This window comes from Dreissena polymorpha, chromosome 10 (genome assembly GCF_020536995.1).
Source record: "Dreissena polymorpha isolate Duluth1 chromosome 10, UMN_Dpol_1.0, whole genome shotgun sequence".
Lineage (NCBI taxonomy): Eukaryota > Metazoa > Mollusca > Bivalvia > Myida > Dreissenidae > Dreissena > Dreissena polymorpha.
In genome coordinates this window covers 2004154-2028732 of record NC_068364.1, presented here as the reverse complement: position 1 = coordinate 2028732, position 24579 = coordinate 2004154, and the positions used below count along the sequence as shown (strand labels likewise).

The following is a 24579-nucleotide window of genomic DNA, read 5'->3' as shown; positions in this document are numbered from 1 at the left end:
TGGAAGTTACAAGTATTCATTCATATGATCAGACAAATGTGTTTCATAATCAAAATCTACGTGGTCATCAGATTCTATAATAGTGTGTTTATATGACTGATGTTGATGATAACTATCATGTTTATGTAGCGGTTGCCTGTATTGAGATATTCGGCCAACTAAATATTACTATTCTTGGCCTAACGTAGTCATATTTATGCGTTTTTTGTAGTGATAGTTCGAAAACAATGTTGTTAAAAAAACCTCCTCGACCTGTATTCCAGTTTAAAGCTATGATGGTAGTTGACTTTAGGTTAACTTAAAATCCCGTTAACAATCAAAATCAACGAATATTTCGTAAAAATAACGTTAAACCATATTTTCCCTATAGCAATAGCCAAAACGTCAACGCTAGATGTAGTATGGTAGCATTGAGTTAACAAGATATATCAAACCGCTGAAGGCACTGAAGTTGTTCGCTATTGTATATTCTTAGACGCAACTCAGTTTTCAAAATTATGTTATAGCTTTTTATATCGCAAGTTTGAAATGAACACTACCCATTCAAATTTATAAAGAGTGTGTTTTAAAGCACAGGTCGAGATGTGGGTGCATTATTTATCTTCATATTTATGTTATAGAGATAACTTTGACAAAATAACAACAATATGTCTCTTTTTTTCGCAATGGTTGCTGTACTGGCAACCATCTTTAAAATTTTGGGTGCCTTGCGAAAGAATAACAAGCCTAGAATCATGTACGTGTTGTGTTATGTGTATCTAATACTTTATTTATTTTCTTTAAATTATTGAGCAACAATTTTGCCGACATGACAGACTTTTAATGCATCATGTTTTGTTGTGAGCCGGAATTGAAACATTTCCTAGGCCTAATTGATCCACAGTCGCCAATTTGTATTCTATGTTTAATAAGATTGAGTTGTTCAAGCTTTGAAAAAGCTAGAGCCTGCTTTTTAGCCCAACTGTAACCAACTTTTCAAATTGAGTTTCCTGGACTTAAATCTACTGGCCCCAGGCTAACAGGCAACCACTAAACTTGAAAGTTATTCATCATGTTAGATCTGACAGTGTATTGAACTCATTCCATTTGCAAGTCTGAAGACATTAAAGGGACCTTTTCACGTTTTGGTAAATTGACAAATTAAACGATTCAATAATTTCGATAGTTCTGTTGTTGTCGATATATTTTTTCATACTACGAGGATTGCTTATATAAAGTATAAAATACTTCTCTCATTGTATGAGAACGTATGTCCGAGTGGTCTAAACGGTAGACTTTTATTCCAGCGGTCAGTTGTTCGAGCCCAGTTGAGGGTAACTTTTTTTTGTTTCTTTAATTTTATTCTTGTTTTTTTTAATGGAGCTTTTAAGATTCAATGTTAACATTTATCAATATTAAGCATTAATGACAAACTGTGAAAATGTCCCTTTTAGATGCTTACTAAAAATGCCACAAGGTAAAAGTTAGAACTCATTGGTAGTTTATTTGATTTAAAAGTGATTTTGTTTCTCTGCCTTGTCAGCGAGGTTACTTTGAAGTTTTTATCCCTTTTATCTACTTTTTTCAAATCATTCAAAAAAAGAAGATAATTTAAGCTTCATTTTGGGAAAACAGGGCTTAATGCATATGCATTGCTTAATGCACAGGTGGTTAGCGTGTGGCTATGATATTAATTAGTGAAAACATCATTTTGAATGATAAATAATCATATTATAACGAAAAATTAACTTTTATGAAAAAAAAAATTCACTATCAAATATATGTATAACAAGGTATGCAACTCAAATTCACCCCAAAACAGGGTGCATCGCTTTGAACAGCCATATCTTCATCAATTGTGCAGCGATTTTCACGATCTTGGTCTTATTCAACGCAGAAATGAATTTCCTTTCTGGAAATGTATATGTCTTGCAATATGTTTACAAATGCTTGGTCAACTTTTAAGAAATAACACGATACACAACTCGCTTGACCCAGCTTGACTTAGCGTAGTTAAGAGCAGACTGACTTGCAATGCACACTACTAATCTTAGTGTTCGCAAGCGAACAACTAAAAATAACTGGTAATTGCAGGTGCAATTAGTACCAAAACACGCAATTCAGCCTCAGGACTTAAAAAACTAGAAAATTCACAGAACCATGTTAGTGGGTCATATATTGTTGTATAAGTTGATAGTAAATGGTTCCATGAATCATTCATATTATGATCAGACATTTTAAACTTGAAAAGTTCGTATGTACATATTTGTGTAGGAATACAGAGTCATATAAATGGATCGATAACTTTCAAGGGCCTGAAGATCGCCCGGTGTTTTTTGTTCTGTTAACAATTTATTGTAAACCACAATGAATCATACAAAGTTTTAAACACACAAAACAGTTATGACAGTTCAATTATCGTGTTCGTTATGTTTAAGAACATGTTTCATGATATTAATTATTGTTCAAGTCATTAAATAATTATCTACTGTATCGTCTGTAGGATTGTTCTTAAAAATAATGCACGAAAAATAGCTGAACAATATCATATTAAATATTCGATAATCAATACATGTTTTAAATGCTGGAACTCAACGCAAAACAAATAATAATACAGACAGACAACAATTATTGACCAATAAACAACTATGGACTATTTTACAAACAAACCTGAAACACGTATCAAGTGCCTGTTGCGAATTCAATGATTAAAAAAATGAAAACAATAATAAAAATGCATGTCGCCTTGTATTATCACATTCATTATTTTAAGTGTGTACGAAAACATTTAGGATTACGACGGACAATTTGTCTGACGTATTTTTATTTTAAGGCGGGCATGTTTCTGACACACAGTGTCTTTTTAAAGGAGCAAGATTGCTGTAAAAATATTATGAAAATGCTTCCATCTAAGAATTGTTGAATAGTTAAAGGTCATCATGTACATGTACGACAGTTTTTAGTTAGCATGCACGGCGACCCATATCAAAAGTCCCGGCCGAAACAAGTTCATCCCGATAGGCAGTCGACGGCTGGTCAGCGTGCACTGTGTCGCTTTCGGGGAATAACTCTAATTTGTCCGAAAGGGGCCCTTAAAGGGGTATACCCACTCACTAAGAAATGACGCATACGAGTGATAGGTTGAATAGCTGCATGCACGTCCGACCCTAATTAAAAGTCCCGGTCGAAACTAGTTCAGCCCGATAGGCAGTCGACGGCTGGTCAGCGTGCACTAGGTTGCTTCCGGGGTATTGTCTGAAAGGGGCCCCTAAATAGGCATACCAGCTCACAGGGAAATGGCCCATACGAAAAATAGGCTAAATATGCTGCATGCACGTCCGACCCTTAATAAAAGTCCTGACTGAAACTAGATCAGCCCGATTGGCAGTCGACGGCTGGTCAGCGTGCACTAGGTCGATTACGGTGGATAACTCATGTTTGTCTGGAAGGAGTCCTAAAAGGGGCATACCCGCTCACTGGAAAATGACGCATTCGAGAAATAGGCTAAATAGCTGCATGTACAGCCGACCCTCATTAAAAGTCCCGGTCGAAACTAGTTCAGCCCGATAGGCAGTCGACGGGTGGTCAGCGTACACTAGGTCGCTTCCGGAACTCTTGTTCGTCCGAAAGAGGCCCTTAAATGGACATACCCACTGGCAGGCTAAATGACGCGTAATACGCTAAATAGGGTGCACCTGACTCCGACACCCTAGTTAAGGGTCCCGGTTGAAACAAGGTCAGCCCGACAGGCAGTCGACGGCATGTCAGCGTGCACTAGGTCACTTCCAGGGAATAACTCTTGTTTGTCCGAAAGGGGCCCTTAAAGGAGCATACCCGCTCAATGGAAAAATGGCGAATCAAGAAATAGGCTAAATAGGCTTCATGCAAGGCCGACCCTGATTAAAAGTCCCGGCCGAAACTAATTCAGCCCGATAGGCAGTCGACGACTGGTAAGCGTGCACTATGTCGCTTCCGGGGTATAACTCCTTTTCGTCCGAAATGGGCCCTTAAAGGGGCATACCCACTCACAGGCAAAATAACGCGTAATACGCAAAATAGGCTAAATAGGCTGCATGCACGGCCGACCCTAATTATAAGTCCCGGCCGAAACTAGTTCAGCCCGATTGGCAGTCAACGGCAGGCCAGCGTGCACTACGTTACGGAATACCGTTAGTGCCATCATGGTTACACACAATGCGATAGTGCGATAGTTCGATGGCGACAATGCGATAGTACGATGGCGACAACGCGATAGTACGATGGCGACAATGCGATAGTAAGATGGCGCCAGTGCGACAATACAATGGCGACACTTCGAAAGTACAATGGCGACAATGCGATAGTGCGATAATACGATGACGACAGTGCGACACTACGATGGCGACAGTGCGATAGTTCGATGGCGACCATGCGACAATGCGATAGTACGATAATGTAATGACGACAGTGCGACAATACGATGGCGACAATGCGATAGTACGATAACGACAGTACGACAGCGCGATAGTACGATGGTGACAATGCCATAGCACGATGGCGACAATGCAATAGTACGATGGCTACAGTACGATATGACTATCGCATTGTTACGGAATACCGTTTGGGTCATCGTGGTTACACATTAAAAACCAGAGGACGACAATGCGATAGCACGTTGGCGTCAGTGCGACAATACAATAGCGACAGTGCAATAGTACAATGGCGACAATGCGACAATTCGATAGCGCGAATGTTTTCTTACATTTTGCTGGACAGGACTTATTACTTATAACAATATAACTATCTTTAGTACTATCATTATTAATACCGGTCATTGTATAAGATATCTGAATATTTTCAATAAAATCATTATTATTATTTTGTTTTATTATTATTATTACTATTAGTATTACTATTCTTGGTAACTACTGTTATTATTAGTAGTACTGTTGTCATCATATAATAAATATAATTATTGAGATTTATGTTCTCAATTGTATACTGTGTAAATGACATGATTAATATTTTATGTAAGTCTGTCACCATGACAACATGCTAAAACTATTGCAAGGGAAAGACCCCCGATAATGTTGAAGAATTTCAGGTCTAACCCTTTTTCCATTATGTATGTATGGACCAATGTATATATTTGTACAATGTCATAACTTGGAAATAAAATATGTTTAAAGTAAAAGCGCGATAATACAATGACGACAGTGTGACAATACGATGGCGACAGTGCGATAGTACTATGGCGACCATGCGACAATGCGATTGTGCAATAAAACGATGACGACAGTACGAAACCGCGATAGTACGATGGCGACAATGCCATAGTAAGATGGCGACAATGTCATAGTACGACGGCGACAGTACGATATGACTATCGCATAGTTACGGAATACCGTTATTGCCATCGTGGTTACACATTAAAAACCAGAGGACGACAATGCGATAGTGCGATAGTACGATGACGACAATTCGATAGTACGATGGCGACAACGCGATAGTACGATGGCGAAAATGCGATAGTACGATGGCGACAGTGCGACAATACAATGGCGACAGTGTGATAGTAAGATGGCGACAATGCGAAAATGCGATAGTGCGACAATACGATGGCGACAGTGCGATAGTACAATGGCGACCATGCGACAATGCGATAGTGCGATAATACGATGGATATTTAATATATTTATGATATAGGCTGAATAGGTTCAAATGGCTGCTAAATAGGCAAAAATGAGCTTAAGAGGGTGTTTATATCAACATACGTACAATGAAATGTCCAGGCATTCTATTTGAATGTTATCCTTTCGTTCATATCTAAATAATGCTACAACTTTGATATATGTCATTAACATTCAAAATTAGTATTGAATATATGATGTAAACGTAATAACGTTTAAAATAAGGTTCATAGAAAAACCAGATCTCACTTACAAAGTAAGTTGATAGTTCTCTTTCTTTTTGACACGATACGACACGAAACGTTTATTGAATTGGAACAATGCTTATTGCAAACATAATATATATGCATAGAGAAAGTAAAGAAATGCTGATCTATAGCTAGAAGTAAAACGAGTACTTGACACCTAACATAAGCCCCTCAGGACATAAGCCCCCCAATGTAAAAATGAACATTTGGACAATAGCCCCCCAGTATACAAAATAGGTAGGACATAAGCCCCCCCCCCCCAGTGCTTATTTTGCATCTGGACATTTGCCCCCCCCCCAGTGCTTATTTACGAAGTGGACGTTTGCCCCCCCCCCCCCCCAGTGCTTATATCATATATTGTTTTCATAAATATATCTCTGTATTTAGATTCAGTATTATGTCATCTCTCATAAAGATATAATCATAGAAACTTGGATCATTATAATTAACAATTTCTTGTTTTTCGCTTTCGCAAAAGAATTTTAATTCTGGGCATATTATTTTGTACATCATTTTGTTTTATAATGTGTTTTCAATTTACAATAATCATTAAATGGATTTATTGTTATATAGAATATTAATTCTTACCAAATATGTGCTTCTTTTGTGATTCATTATATAGGATAACTCTCCCTATTCAAACACTTGTTATAAATTGCACTTTTGTGATAAACTGCATTTATGTATGAACAACTGTAATTGCTATTGTATTTATAATTGCAAAGTAAAAATTGTTTCTAACACTGCGTATTCTTATTTATCCCTTCCATTCTTTAAGCCTGTCAGTGGTGGTAATTCGATAAATGTATTATCATCTCAAAGGTTTTGAGCAATCAGGTGGTGATAATTGGACATGATTATCTGCTAAATCGAGTAATATAATAGAAAATTCGACAATTCAGATTTGTATTAAATGCAAAATAACTGGAAATAGAAGGATTCTTATTTTTAGTTAAAATGTTTTTTAGCATTACTTGTTATTACTTTCATTTTAAAAGAGAGAAAAAGACTAATTCCAAATAATGTGTCTGGAACCTTTACTAAGTAATGATTTTCTTTAAACTTAAATTTCTCATGTTAAAGTCATTCATTTCCTCTGCTTATATCATGCTTATATCATCATTACAAATAAATGAAAAAATAAATATTATTTCCAAATTTAATTTTGTGACTGGAACCATTTATGTAGATCTAATGAAAAATCTTTAACTAAAAATAAGATTCCTTGTATTTTCAATTTTAACACTAAATCGAAATCTCAATATCCATGTCAAAACATAAATGTAAATTATATAAATCTGAAAAACACGTCCGCCCCCTTCCCCATACACAACCGTACTCCATATAACACAATACTGATACCAAATAGAGATGTGCTCATGGAAACAACATATGATATAAGCACTGGGTGGCAAATGTCCAATTCTAAAATAAGCACTGGGGGGCAAATGTCCAGATGCAAAGTAAGCACTGGGGGGCTTATGTCCTACCTGTCATATCTACTTGGGGGCAATTGTACAAATGTTCATTTTTTTATTGGGGGCTTATTTCCTGTGGGGCTTATGTCCGGATCCCAAGAATAACATATAAAGCTTAAATTTAATAGCACTGGCATGTAGGTTCGCGGATAATAGCCAGATATTGCTTTCTGTGAACTGCACGTTTGACTAATTGAGTCGTGTTCTGAGAAAACTGGGTTTAATGCATGTGCGTAAAGTGTCGTCCCAGATTAGCCTGTGCAGTGATCTGTAGCTAGAAGTAAAAAGAATTACATATAAAGCTTAAATTGAATAGCACTGGCATGTAGCTTCGCGGATAACAGCCAAATATTGCTCTCTGTGAGCTGTGCGTTTGATTAATTCGTATGATTTTGACCTAGAGTGTTGAAAAACAACTTTGGTTGGCGAGGTATCAAATGCAGCTAATAGATATAAATGCATTTATCTTCTATATGGTTTTATCAAATATATTATTATTTACACATTGTTTTTAATTATTAACGTATATAATCTTGCTATAGAATCTAAATCATAATTTTAACGTTAATCAATGCTAATACTAAATCATAATATACATGTATAATAATGGCAGATTGTTTTATGAAAGTACGATAATGTTAACAAGAAATATCTGTAAAAAGAGGTTCGTTGAATTCCCTGATTTTGATGATGCTATCAAGTATATATACTTTCACGTATATTCCAACCGAACGCTTGTGTACGTAGATATTACTGCTAGTACTTAAGATCCAATTATATTTGTCCTTCTAAAGTGTATTTCGTATATGTAAGACAAGTAGGTTCGTAACAATTGCATATAAGTATTTTTTAAGACGCAGTTTTCCTGCCTCACATTCTTATCACTTATTTATGACTCAATTACTAAATAAAAAAAATCACCACAATACTTTTCCATAGAAAATTGAATTCAAAGTGGGTTATTAGCGATGTTAATGATTTATAAATGTCGAAATCTATATATGAGATGGGTTCATGCTAAAACATCTAATATTAGTTATTTCTGAATTATCATAATTATGTAACACGTTAATTTTTAATGTAAAAACAATTCCAATAAATGTAATAAGTCAGTTTGGCAGTAATCCAATATTTTCCAGTACAGTAGCCAGTTGCCTCTGCATTAAGCTGATAAGATAAGGATTGCCACAGCAGGTTGCTATTACACTCTGTGGAATTCTGTTGAATATGGTTTCCGATTTTAAATTACATATTGTGTATAGGGACTTAAAATAGCGCCGTTGAACGTTAAGTTGTATAAACCTTTGGTTGAGACGACACTGATTCTATTGTCTAAAAAAAATACCTTAAGTTAAACGAACAAGATAATACCAATTATTCAATAATAAAACACTTAACTCACAACAATTTGAGGAAGTTACGTTGAAACACGTAAGTCGCAATTAAATATTTTTAACGGGTATTGAATAACGGAAAATTCGAATAAGTGCCTATTGAGATTCTGCGTATCAAATCAAATTGCCAATTAAATCGCACATGGGAGCTGTTCAGCTTTACTTCGTAGACATTAGAAATAAGTATAATCCTTAAATCGTATTTCTATTAAGGCAGCTGTATTGACGAGTGTCAGAGGTGCATTTAATAAATTATAAAACAAAGCCCTAAAAAGCGGAATACATTACTATTTGTGGTAATTTTCATTTACATTGAATGAACTTTCGTTTCGTTTACATTGAATGACAATATAAATACAATTTAGCATACAAACGGAAAAACCCTGCATATTAATTATGCAAAATGAACTGTCTTTGCATGCATATTGAAATATCTTTACTAATAAAAAGGAGTGATACAAATCTAGCATTTTATGATAAATGCATATATTTAATTTATTTAACGAAAGTATTTTACCCTATTGTGATTGCTTGTGTTCATGACGGTGTTTCGTACACTGCAGTAATGTGCAATCTTTCCACGTAATAGAAGAGTTTACTTTTGCCGGTACCCGTTAAATACCTTAATTGCGTAGCAGAAAAATTGCACAATATTTAAAATGTATAATTATTAAAAAATGTATGTTAAGATTAAACTGCCTAATAAATATATTCACTTGTTCCTGTTAATACATTTCCGACCAATGACTTCATTTTTGTTAATGTTAAAATATTTGGTATCCGGACAGGCGCCCCCCAGAGAGGTGCCCCTAATTTTAAAGGGTGCGGAGAGGTTCCCTCCAATCAAATCTGGAGGGGCTGATAAGTGCCCTCCTGTCAGAATTAAGTAGGCGGTTATCTGCCCCCTTCACAATAATTCAAGGGGCGGATAAGTGCCCGCTGTGTCAACTTCAAGAATCATGAAACGTCGGGCATCATCATTTCACACCTTTTTACCGTACACAGTTACTCAAACAACAATTATTTCTAATAAGAAGTTCATTGCAAATGGTGAGCAATCAATTACTTATGGCGAGTAAGTTGTGAAAACAATACCCGTTACACATTTTATGCGGTAACAATTTAATTACAGTACAAGTATATTTCCATTTATCGAACTGAATAACATAAATTTTCTACAGCCACGTGATAATGTTATTTAAATACCTTTGTACGTATCTGCACCATTCACTATACATGAATGCAATGCAAAAGTCGTGTTTTAATAAGAGCGCGAAACATAGTCGAGTTCCACGCAGGAAAAGCGTGCGTGTTAAAATAAACCATGTGTCGTAACTAAATATAGACGTGCAACTCGGTACCTGTAGTACATGCATCTTCAAATAACAAAATCGGTTTCAGTTTGTTTTAATTTGCAGTTAATTAGGCAGGCTGAGAACTTGTTACCTTTAACGATAAGCACCGCCATCTTTTAATCTTTTAGTTGGGAGACCGGACCGACACTAATTATTGAGCACTTGTTAAATTTGAAGAAAGCCGCAGACGTGTTTATTATATTGAACCTTCGAAATCCGTAATTGGTGAAAACAAACAAATCAATTATTGTTTTCAGCTTGCATAAGATTGTATAAAATTGCATGCTAATTGTTTGAACTTCGGGAAAATTTTTAAATAATTCAGCCGCGAAAACTTTTTATATGAGCAAAAAAGGGATTTTTTCTTTGGTCACAGAGGGGATAATCACGTGATTATCAAGATGGCGACGTCCATGCCGATGCAGGTATTTTTCTCCGTTCTATACCCTTTATCACTTGTATTTATTTGTTAAATTTCGCTCACTTTCCAACCATATTAGCAAGAAAATTACTGGCGTTGTATTCATTGTAATATTCGCTCTATATATCGACTTTACTCGCCGCGAAATTTCTGTGTTTAGAGGGCACTTCTCCGGGTCATCAATTCTGACAAGAGGGCACTTCTTGGCCCCCTATTTTTTAGCAGGAAGTCAGTTCTCCGCCCAATAAAAAACAGTGAGGGGGCTAATATCCGCCCAGTGAAAAATCTTTGAGGTGGCACCTCTCCGATGGGGGGCGTCTATCAGAGACTTAAAATATTTCAAATATTGAAGCAACTGATCAGTATGTTTAACTTTAAAAATTGGCTTTAATGATTGCCCAATATGCCAAGAGATGACATGGAGGTATTGTAACTTATGTTTACTGGCCAGACACCCGTCTGCAACATTTAGTTTATGCTGGGACCCAAGTGTAGGTCCCTGGGTTTATGACACCATGTTTTCTTTGTAATTGTCTGGACAGTATCCGATCATAACGAGATAATCGGTTTGTGATAACAAAGGTACAATTAAACACCGAGATATAAATGCTTCAACAAAGAGTGTCCAAATTAGTGTGAACAATTAAATAAAACAATAACATTAAACAAGAGAATTTATTAAATGTGTAAGGTAAGTTTTTTTCAGACATATAAAGGCTCAAATCAGTTCCCCTTTGTCGCGTACATAAAATCGTCTTATTGGTTGTTTGTTTCAATCCTTATTCGTTTTCGTTAATTAAATGAAATATATTCTGAAAGAGAGATATTTGTGTAACCACATATCAAGCTCTTCGATTGTGTTCCACTCCCGAGTTCGATTTAAAAAAACAAAACAAATAATAATAACAACAATATAATCGTTTCAAAGATGCATTACCTTGCATGCTTATGTTTTATTGAGACATAATTAGTAAAAGTATATTTGATATTGTGCATGATTATCATTAAAAACGATGACTTTGTCAACCTTCTCTATGTGCGCTTATATGAATTGCACTTCTTTTTGCCAACCAGTGGGCGGAGTCTAAACTTTGTAGGTGCGTGTGACGTCACTCGTCTGATGCATGCAGAACATGTATTTATAACTCATCAATTGAAACCGCGATATCTATTGAGTGAGAGGACAGACAAAGTGCGTCGTCGACTGTATTGTTGGGCTTAAACTCTAAGAAATAGATCATTCGGATGGTTGGATTTCTCTATGTTAGTGTATAATTAACTTAAACTAAATGAGACGATTGAGGAAAAAAACAACACAATTGCTAAAATCAAAAGTACATGGACAATATATCACATAACATTTTATTTGCGGTTAGATATAATAACTGATGAATATGTTTTCCGTATTGCATGTGGTATTGCAGTGTATCTTAACGATCGGACTTGCTGTTGGCCATAGCGGTTCGGACGTCAATGATGTACTGACGCTATTATTTACGACGCAAAAATACAATATGAAAATCAGACCTCTGAAAGATCAAATGATGGTGATGGATATACGTGTGGATTTCTATCTTAACAGTAAGTACATTATACCTGATTGAACGTACATATGTACTAAGTAATACTAATTATTATTAATGTAATTATATAACTATAATAATCACAACTATGTACATGTAAATAATAGAAAATCCAAGAAATTGATAACTCCGGCCAATAAATATTCGCATGCGCCGCAATTACGGTACTGAAGAAAAAAAGGGAAGCGAAACGATTTTATCGAATATATTTGAAGATTAAAATAGTTTCTGTTGTCGATCTGATCATCAAAAAAAATAGTTCGTTCTTTAATGTGATTGATAGAAACAAGGTTCATCCGCATTCTTTTAATAGAATTGCAACTCAGCATGAATTAGGTCTTAATTGCCATTTTACATGCTATTTGAAGATGACGCGTGATATCTTAATAGCGTTCATGTGCATCCATTTCGTTTCACAGGTATACCCAGTAAAGCTTTTAATCCACACTTGGGACAATGTCACGTATTGAGTGAATGCGTTCGTTCCTGTATCTCAGACGTTTTTTTTTTCAAGACCATTATCTTACTAAACTGATAATCCGTAATTAACGAACAAAACATTACGCATTTGTTTCGTGTTTTTATTGTTTGTATCTTAAATTTAACCGTTAATAAGAAAATTTGAAAAAGACATGTTTGGTAAATGTAGCGAACATCATTGGAGGTATTTAAGTTTGTTTTTTTGTTCATTTTGGACATTTTTATCGTAAATTTAGATTTTATTAAACAATCAGTTTAGTAAATATTTTGAACACAAATACATTTCATATTAGGCTATTGACTCTGGTATTACCTGTAACACGTTTTTTGAATGATAATTTAGAAATAGAGTTATAGGCAAAAACTGATAAGTACTTTTAATAAAATAAGTGTGACATCTTACACAGTTTTGCTTATGAATATCTACGGTATTTTAAAAATCATTTAAATCACAAAATGTGTTTCCGGCTAAAGATGTTTGTATAAGCTTGAGAACGATAGATAAAATATATGAATACGAAACACTTAAGTTTAGGTATCAACTATATACATACTTTTAATACAAAAAATTGAGCATCAACCTGAAATATAACAGAGATTAAGAAATAAATATTTTAGGACCAGTTTTAATCAAAATCAAAAACTTCATTTCGTCTATAAATTTTTATATAACCTTTAAAATGACACTTATAATGGAAATTTTCATAATGAAACCTAACATGTTTAGACAAACACATATATTTACTATTTAATAAAAAAAATTATTTAATCTACCAATATTTCTTACTGAGCATCTCCGAAACTAAATAGATATGGCATTTATTTAAAAAAAAATATACAGGTTTCAACAAAGGCAGATATCTAGTCTTCAATAAAAATGTCTACCTCGGCCTTAAATCTTTCAAAGTTTGGCAATTAATATCTCCTACACTATTTACGCTAAAATCACAAAGCTAACTCCAGACTTTAGTTATTGATATAACCTTTGCAATTATCATTGAATAATAACGTTCCATAAAGAAAATTTATAGCCAAAGGCACTACTGAAGGTTTACTAAAAAAGCTCACTCAGCCTTTTAACATTATGTGTTGTCACTGAATATTCTTGCGGAGACACATATTTTATAAATGATCTATCCTGTATATTTTGTATTTAACTTATAAATATGGAAACTTTCTTTCATGTTTCACTTGTTTTCTATCCTACTGTTAATTAATAAAATAATGTTTATTGCAAAGAAGCTGGTGTACATTATGATTACGCTATAATCTGCCATATTCTTCAGTTCCGTAATGGAAGCGGGTTACGTGATAGCCAATATGGCGGCGGTCAATTTATCGATTGTGGGGTTGTCGATATATCGCTCGATGAAACTTTATTTTTTAATACGTTCAATGTGTTATTTCCAATCGAACTTAGTTAAATTTAACATCATACGAGAATGAAAGTGGTTCAATCCTACGGGAACAAAGCTAAGTTTTAACACATTACGCTTTAAACGATGTATAAACATTTATCGTAACATCTTCACAGATTTTGAAACTTCACATAAATGTAATCATGCTATTTCTTTTAGAGAAATAAAGCAAATGGTTGGTCTCATATTTTTTATAAGGTGATAATGATAAACTTTTTAAAACAAATTGGCCTTACTATCGAAATAGAAAGGTATGCTGTGTCAGATATATAAGAAACAATTGCTGGGTACATTTGTTTAATCCTTTTTTCAGTATCCTTCTTTTCAACACTGTCATCGTCACTCAACATCTTAACTGTAATTAGCAACCGCTGGATTTCCGTCATCCTCGTCCTCATCATCAATATCATCATAATTGTAAACATCATAATTTAAGACATACGCGTGAACGGTATTGACATCATCATGATAAATATAATCGCAATCTTGACCACCTCAATCTTCCAACCATACTCCACCTCATCGCCATCAATTTCAGCAGCAGATGTAGCAGCATTTATCTTGTATTTGTGTAAAAACGGCATTTTGAATTTGGTATTTACTTTAAGTTAACTGTATACAGACTTTGGTAAAATCAAACGGAAATGGAGAGGCAAACAAAAGCATTATTCATTACAGCTAATCTTTCTAAGTTCAACACGAATGCTGCTACTGATGCTGCTGCTGCATCATTGTCTAAATGTCTCCAATTCTACAAAAAGGCACATACATTATTTTATAATTGTTTCGAATTGACATAATGGAATATTTGTTCAAGGATGAATGGGTCAATTATCGTATTGTGTTCAATGCTTAATAAAATTCTTACAAACACATGAGCATATTCAGCCCTTATGGATAACAAAATAGTTGTTCTAATACGTTATGTTTTAAAAGCAGGACTAAACCGTAATTATCACAATTTGATATATACTTAAAGGATATATAATAAGAAACAGGATGTGATCACTGTATGTAAAAAAACAACATCGTGTATTTCTTTACAGTTTGTAATGTAGAATTCTTGATTAGAAAATCTGTTTGAAAAGTATTCTTTACAAACTTCAAGCTTTTATTTTAGCAGTAACTTGCATATCATTTATAATAACGTGCTGGCAGTTTGGAAAATGATATTTTACAAATTTATATATATTTATAAATAAATAAATAAGTATATAAATATATATAACAGACATTCATTAAAATTTTATTTTGATGTAAAACCTTTCTTTAGGTATAATCGAGTTTGACGAAGCGAACGGGGCGTTGAAAACAGCCGGTTACCTCTACTTAACCTGGACTGACGAATATCTTCAATGGGACAGCACGGATTTTAACGGAACTGAAAATATTTTTCTCGTAAGTTTGTGTTATTATTACACGTATTGTTTTCAGTCACGAATTTATAAAAAAAGTTTTCAAACAACACGAAATGAAAAAAATATGTTTTGCGTTACAACTCAGGCTATTTCATTTGTATCGGTTATACATCTATCCAGCACATTTACATATATGTTCACCTTATATCCATCGACATGAAATATTTATATTTACCTACCAATCTCTTCATGTAACATTCTACCATTCTAACAAATTATTAATCACCCATTTTCCTATATTTCCAGGACACAGGTAAATGAACTCACAGACACACACGCGCGCGCACACCCGCACACACACACAAACACACACCAAATTACAAACACATAAAGAAAACATTCTAAGCACATCGCATATCACTACAAACAAACAAATAGCATACTAGTATAAACTCGTATAATATTATGACAAGCACTTTTCATGCAGTTACAATCACACTACATTCTATAACAAGCTCACATAATACCCGTTCCAAGTATAATAAGCGCATATCTTATCATTTCATCAAAACCCCAATATATCAACGATCAGCAGAAGGCAGTCGAGATGTTTAATACTAAATTGCGAATGAACATGGATGTTATCAATATATTTACTTACAGCCACAGGACATCATTTGGAAGCCGGATATTTCACTCAAGAATTCTGTTAATTCCTTCACCAGTTTGGGAGCACCTACTCTAAATGTCAATGTAACAAGTACAGGAGGAGTAGAGTGGTCTCCTTATCAGGTATTTTCTATTAATTTATCGAAGGGATCGAATGTCAGATTATCATCATTTAAAATACAGAGGATTTGTTTTACATAGCACGTACAATCTACATAATTCGTTGTACATAAATATATAATCCTCTGTGAAAGTAAGTACGAACTAACTATCAACATGGTCAGATAGACTTACTGTTTGTAAAAATGGCATATTCTCTGAGCTGTGTAACTGTAACGCTTTTTCTATGTTTCATATTGTCAAGATTAGGCTATTTAGTTGATAACAATCTTTAAAATACTAGTAGTGTGTTCTACAAATCTCACGATGTCCTCAGGTAGTTCAGTCCGCATGTGACGTAAACATCCAGTTCTTTCCGTTTGACGTCCAAACTTGTAATTTGGTCATAACCGCCTGGAGTTATTACAAGTCGGACGTGACCCTCTATCAAAATTCGGAGAACATCTATTTGGCGGAATACACTCCAAATAGCATGTGGGACATTTATTCCACAGCTGCAAGGTGAATCCTCTATAAATCGCTCCATGTAAATGCCTGTCTTGTGGTAAGGTGCATCTTTCAAAACTATTATAATAAGCTTAACAACGATTTGATTATAAATAACCTACATACCCATAGTAATATACTACCTAGTACTATTTTATAATGATAATTTGCTGAATCAAAAACATAGATGTTGTATGACTAGTTAATTTATTAATACCCCTTTCAGCAAAAAAAAGCAAACGTGAAACAAAAAAGAAGATGTAGTATAAAACTAACATGCCAGCTTTAAAACAAATAATATTTGTTATAATGCTTCTATTATGTTTTGTATTTGCTATATGTACGTTTAAAAAGGCATTGTAAGGTAACGTCCGTTGTAAAGCGCGAGCGTTCACAAAATAATACATTGATGATGTTCAATGTTTGTTGAAAACATATTTTTACGAAGCTGTTATGGCGCACAAACCTTTAGACACGTGATCTAGTAGTAACATCACCGTATTATAAAGCTGAGACTTATTTTATCACGAACTTGCTACTTTTTACGAATGGTACTTTCGGAACAGACTTGGACATTAGTTTGTATAAAAAAACGGACGCTAAAAGACGTTATGGTTTATATTGGACTCACGTTCGTGTCCAACACGGTAAAATATTTAGCTACCAGAAGGTGTGCAAGGCGACAGCAATTGTATGATTTAAAAAATGCATATAACAAATGCTCTTATGGGACGATTAAAATAAAGGAAATTTAGATTGTTGTGCATGGTCGATTGGTCTTACAATGACAAATAAACGGTTGATTATGAAAACTTTACATCAAATATTTGTCTTTTTTCAATTTTCTTTTTTTACAGTGAGATCAACACAAACTATTCAGAGATTGTGTTTGAAGTCAAGTTGAAACGAAAACCTGGATTCTACATCATCAACATCATTGTTCCCGTCATTCTCTTGTCCATTCTGAACACGTTTTCGTTTGTACTACCAATCACGTCGGGTGAACGTGCCAGCTTCTCTGTAACGGTATTCCTCTCATTGGCCGTGTTTCTAACCATCGTCGCCGCGTCGTCGCCCGCGAATTCCGATTGCGTCTCCCTACTGTCCGTCTTTTTGATCCTAATGACGGCGTCAAGCACGCTTATTGTGGCTCTGTGTATTGTGGAAGCACGATTAGCCACCCGAAACACGACGGAACGACCTATTGGCCATGGATTCTTGGCAGCGTATAAATTAGCCAACATTCTGAGATGCAGGACATGCAGACGTACACAAGTTGTACCATTCATTTTGGATAATTGTCAAGAAGTCAACTGGATCGATATCGTTGATTCAATGGATTTTCTTCTGTGTATATTATTCATGACATTGACCCTACTAAGCGCTGTTATTATATTTGTAACAGCCTCAAGCCACTGAACTCGAAATCAATTCCAATATAAAGATTTGGACTATGTTTAATAACCACAAAGCAATCTTATAACCCCTTTGTTTTGCACATAAATATCTCGATTTTCCGTTATCTTTGTTTCGACCGCATGAAATACACGGACTAATTTTGTTTTTAAAAGTAAAAAAAAACGCATGGTCCATTTCAATTGGCGAAGCAACAGAATGCAAATGTTCGACAATACAGGAAGCTCCAGGTCCCTTTCAGTAAAAATACAAATGTACATAATGTTAATTTTAGCTTCATTACGATGCATACTTTCTGTTAACTTAACTATAAGTATATGTAATTCCATTTTATATATAGCATTATCGCTAAAGTGTATTGGTCGCCAATATATTATGTTTCAAGATTTACTATAAACATTTTAGTTTCACGCTCACTGTAAAAGTAATGAATAAGGAAAATTTGATTCAGAAATAACATAACTAATGTATTTCCTGTTATTGCTGGGTATACTTTTATTATCTCTTGTACTTACAATATTAAGTGAACTTGTAACTTTAATAAAATTGTTCAAGAAAACGTACAATTATGTGTGTGTGAATATGCGAAAATATAGCCGACTGTTTGTGACTTATGAAGTAACTTTACGCTTTTGCACTCATTAATTTTATACAAAAATATTAATTATAAATATTTCAGGCATTTGTTCAAACCAAATTTTAAGCACTTAATGAAAAGGCTATTCACTAAAAGCTTTGATTGTCATTAATAAGTTATTCATAACGTAATGCTCTTGAAGATACTAGCCCTGCATTAATTAATAAACGGCAAACACATTTTGGAAGTTGGAGTTATAATTAAAATGTTCAATATGAACAGAACAGAACAGAAAGTGTATATATATAACTTTAACAAGTGCAATATGTATGTTTATCTTGTAACCAATGACTCTCATTTTTCGAATAGCTATTATACTCAGAGGTGGTTAGAGCGTGGCTATGCTATTAATTAGTAAAAACATTATTGTGAATAAAAAATAATCAAATTATAACGAAAAATCAACTTCTCTGAAACAAATCACAATCAAATATATATATATATATATATATATATATATATATATATATATATATATATATATATATATATATATATATATATATATAACACGATATTCAACTCAAAATGACCCGAAAACATGGTGCATCGCTTTGAACAGCCATAACTTCATCACTTGTGCAGCGATTTCCATGAACTCGGTCTTATTCAACGCAGATATAAATTTCCTTTGTGGAAATGTACATATCTTGTATTTTTTACAAATGCTGGGTCACATTTTAAGATACGATACACCACTCCATAAAAATGTTTTTCTAAAAAAATCTTTTCCTGATTGTGGTAAATTTAGTGATAATTGTATACATGCAATCCTAAACTTTGTTTGTATTATATTGCTTTGTTTCTTAAATGAAGTAATTTAACTTTCATATGACTAGCAACACACTGTTGTATCAAAAACAATCTACAATATCTTGTATCAGTCTTAATTCATTTTTATATGGATATAGGTGTTTAACGTAAACAAACATACTTCTTTACATAGCAGAATATTTCAAAATCTACAATAACTGGGTATATATTGTGAAAGTAAATCCTCAAAGGGCAATAAAAACAATATAAAAAAAAACATAACAACCTATTCACAATGTTCAGAGTTATGCAGTGTTTGATAATCAGAGAAATGTCACCATTCTAGAAGATGAATATTGGAAGTGTTTATATCTTACCGGTAATCAAAACAAAATACTTGTTCGGCAGTCTCTTTGAGCTATTTAATTACAGACTTACTCCAAAATGGGCTAGATTTTTGTAAAACCTACTTATATGTGGGTACAAAGCTGATTTATTTAAAATCATTTTTAAGTCACATACCGTATACATTCTTATTGTTTTAAGGAATCTTTTACTGATTGATTCAATCAGTCAGGCTTAATTGTGCCTAAGGTTTAATTAAGAGTTTCAAAAGAGTTGGAGACCTTTATAACACGTATTCACCAAACATGAATACAAGTTTTTTATGGTGTTGTCGTCATATGGGTCATTGTATGTATTTTTCATGCACTTTAAATCACATTTTTTTGCTTGATCAAAACAAATTTAGACGATATACATAGAATACAATTGTATGGCCTTGTTTCAAAATTAGGCAATAGTAAAGAAATATACTGTCATTTTTTCATTTAACAACTCTAATGTCAAGGGGTTGTATTATATTTGTGTCGGCAAAATATATCAATAATGAAACAAATAATTTCATCATCATAAATGTATTGTTTTTAATTCATATAAATATGTTATGATGTCTATTTTCAGGAAATAACTTTATAATGATATTTATAAAAAAAAACATCCCAGTAACGAGAAAAGGTATTTGTTCACCAGTAACATTATCTTTAGTAAAGTGTCAAAAACAGACATGATAAATTCAGTCCCCCTCCCCTGTGAAATTTGAAAAGTTAAAATGTTAAACAGTGGATAAGTGGTAATGCATGAACAATCTTTAGGAAAAGTTAAGTCGTTGGATTCCTACTGATCAGTTTTCCAATACCCAGGACATAAAACAATGCCTTTTCAACAATATGGGATTCCAGTTCCAAGCCACATACTTCAAAATATAATGTTTCTGTTTTCCTCAGTTATTATACCCAGAAATACGACACCATTTTAAGAGACTTGTTCTAACATATATGTTTCTTGAATATTGTCAATTTTGTTTGAATAAAATATTTAACATATCAAATACTGAAACACCAATATAATTACAGGAATCTTATAAGATAAAATAAATAGTTTTCCAATCTCAGTATGTGAACAGTTCTGATTAAAACTATACATTGACTAGTAATGGTGGCGGTAATGTTTCTACTCATCTGTGTTATTTGGGTTATGCTCAGCTTAAACTGAAGTGTTGAGAAAGGACAGTAACCACTAACGCTCATTTGGTCAATGTTGGCTCAGGTACTACATACAAGTACCCTGGGTACTCTTAAGTATACTACAAAGTGCCCGGCTACTATAGGAAATATATATTAAAAAGTACCCTGGAGTATGGCCAACCGTTTGCCTTCAAGCGTATTTTCCATACCCGGGGTACATAGTAGTATACTGAAGAGTACTCGGGGTACTTTTAAGTAGTACCTGAGACGACAACGACCAATAGAGACAACAAAGATTAGTAAGTGTCGGCTCAAGTAATAGTTCAGTACCCTGGGTACTCTTTAGTATACTACAAAGTACCCCGGGTAAGGAAAATATAATAAAACGTACACCGGAGTGGTACTGGATGCCTTAAGAATGTTTTCCTTACCCCCTGGGTACATTGTAGTATACTTAATAGTACCAGGTGTACTTTCAAGTAGTACCTGAACCAACAACACACAATTGAGCACCACTAACAGCATCATGGGAGCATGATTATATTGTGATTAGGAGGATGTTTTATCATCTAAAATATTGCAATCTTCACAGGCAGTCTTCACTGTCATTTATTTTAACCACTAGCCTGGGAGCACTTTTTTCCTGGGTTTACATTAATTTTGTCAGAGATAAAAAGCAGGTCGGCTTTCAGTTTAAAGAGAAGGAACAAAATATGCATGGGTTATTCAACTAAGATTGTAGATCACCGTGTAAGTGTTCCAACTGTCATGGGTTCGAGACCTATACTGGGTGAATTTTCCTCCAAGGTTTACTTCTGGTTGATATATCCCTATACTTATCTGAACCATATTCATTCATGATCAACATGCTGAAATATTTCGACTTTTAAAGGACACCAACTAGTCTGTATGAATACTGTTCAAGACACTTCTTCTACTAAGTACTATCATAATATATAGACCATACTTATATTATTATCAGATTTGATCACATTCTAACTATTAATTGTAAGTTGTAAAATGGTAAACTCTGTCTTCCTGTATACAACTAGTCCCCTTATTTGTCTGATCAATACAACAGAACTTACTGTCTCTTCTATGTAAATATACCTTTTATGTCGAAGCAGCGCTTCAAGTCACTCAATTTGTACATTTGTTTACATTAGCGAATTGAGCGTAATGTTTTCATTTGGGTTAATTGGCAATTTAATAGTTCCAAAAAGATGCATACAAATTATCAGGTTTTAGCCCGATGTATCGTACATTTAATTTTTTTTATATTATTATTTAATGCTTTATATCCTAAATTTACAATTAAATATACCTTGAATGCGTTTGTTCGGTATGAATAAGATGCTTATTCTAATGGCGGCCGAGTCCGTTGCAGGGGTGTATGTGAGAGCAGAGAAGGACAACTCTGCATGGAGTTTGCTAGGAGTTGATGTAGTTAGATGTAAAAGGCATATAACAATATCTCAACTTAAAATCATTCAACGTACTTAAATTTTAAATATATATTTTAATAATGGGTCTTATTTGCGTAAAATGTTTTGGGTATCGAAAATTAAAAATAAAGACATTCAATTGGTTTCAAATTATATACCTGACACGGCAATTGCACACATAGTTATTTAATTATAACTCCGGTTATAATATTCATTGGTCTACTTCAACCATTCTGAAATATCATATTGATGTTGTTTTATAATTTTATTTTAGATAGTATATTTTTATACAAAGCACGTGATTCTTTTCTAAAGAGGGCTATTTCATTTTCTAGCTATTGAACACTTTTTGATATATAAGACAAATTTCAGAAAGTGTAATTGGACCACAAAATAATTTGAGGTTTGTTACTCCCACTAAACTTGGTAAATAATTTTATAAACTCAAAAGAAAGAAGCAGTTAAACTATTGTTGTATGCCAATAGTATACTAAATATGAAAACAGAGCTGTTATTGTTATATTTAAAGATTGATTTCAATCACATGCATGAAATTTAGATCAGATAAGCAACATTCCTGAGGTTTCTGTAATCGGTAAAGGGTCTTATAAAACACGGATGTAATGTCTATTAGTAGCATAACTGGGTCATAAACATGGCGATTCTGTTGTGTATGAATGGTCTTAACATGTTGGTAAGGATTTTGTTGGGTCAAAAAAAAGCATGGTTATGGTCAAAACCTAATCAATCTCAATTCCCTTGCGTATCAATGCAAGAATCTGCTTCTATTGAAAATCCTGATACATTATTAGTAAATTTCCTTCTTGATAGATTAAATATACTTTAAAACTTAACCTATATATAATATGATAAATGACATTATCTTAGTAAAGTTTTTCTTATGAGGAATAATACATTTCATACTTGCTTTCCAACAGTCAACAGTCAACATATTACTGACAAACAGTTTGATGTATTTTTGTGTATCATAATCTTGTATGAACACGTGACCAATTTGTGACCAGATTGTCTTTGGTTGGTTACTCATTGTAAGATGATACGTGGTAATTGCGTTATCAACTTGGTTTAATACCAATAAGTGCAGTAATCCTGCGGTCACTGTTTCGACAATTATGAAACTTATTTCAACTTATGTTTTAATTTATTTTTACCTAATACCGAACACTGTATTTCGTTCTATCGTACACACAATACAAAAAAAAAGAAAGAATGTAATGTAAAGCATAGTTATCCTTAATGGTCTTACCACGAGGTGGCAGCGGCGGTGCTGATGGCGGTGGCGCCGGCGGTGGTGACCGATATATACTATTTCAGAAACCTGTTTTTAATATATTAACAAATAGTTGTACAGCCGATTGCATAACTTCCGTAAGCGTACATCACGCAACGAAACAAACACACTTGTAAATCAGAACATTCATGAACAAAAACTAATTAACATTTTCCTTAAATGGACATATAGAGCGTAGCTAATGTTGTTTTGTTAATAAAGGGTGCTTCAGTTTAAGTTGTACTAACAGTACAAATAACTCGCGCACCTTTGTTCTACTGGCAAACCTTAAATATTCATTTGAATTTGCTGACTAATATCGATGACTAACAGAAATGGTTATTTAAGAGTTAAGACATTGAAACACGAAACACGTACCAACCAAAACTCTCGGGAAGTTAATTTCAATCTTACAAATAATAGTCGTTCGAAAAACGTGTCGGGGTCATTCTCAAAAGAATTATGATTTCTACGTCTACTATTGCGTATGTAGAAACACTGTATTCACTTACAATGAGAGTAAATAATTTTTACATAACTTTCAATAAACAACGACAGCAAAATTAGCAATAAGACACGTATTTGGTGATGCAAAATTTGCAATTCAGAGGAAGCCGTCGATATTCTAAATACAGCATCTTTGCCAATTTAAGTGGTCTATCGGTTGATTTACATACACGGTTGTGTTGTGATTGCTATAGCATGCGAAGAACACAGTGCATCGGGTCCGGTGTTGTTGGATACAAGAATTATATACAAATCCTGATGTTACTACTTAGCTGTCAGTTGAGAGGCGACATAATGGAATAAAAGACTGTGAATAGACAACACAATTTTATATGAGGGGAAACGA

The 24579-nt window shown here is 33.8% G+C and overlaps 2 protein-coding genes across 5 annotated transcripts in view; one reads left to right on the top strand and one right to left on the bottom strand.

Moving 5' to 3' along the window:
* LOC127848463 (mucin-4-like) overlaps positions 1 to 24579 on the bottom strand; it is a 359609-nt gene that overhangs the window by 218064 nt on the left and 116966 nt on the right. The gene's annotated exons all lie outside the window — the stretch shown is intronic.
* The window catches only part of LOC127848466 (synaptic vesicle glycoprotein 2C-like), a 393482-nt gene that overhangs the window by 262879 nt on the left and 106024 nt on the right, over positions 1 to 24579 (top strand). The window lies entirely within an intron of this gene.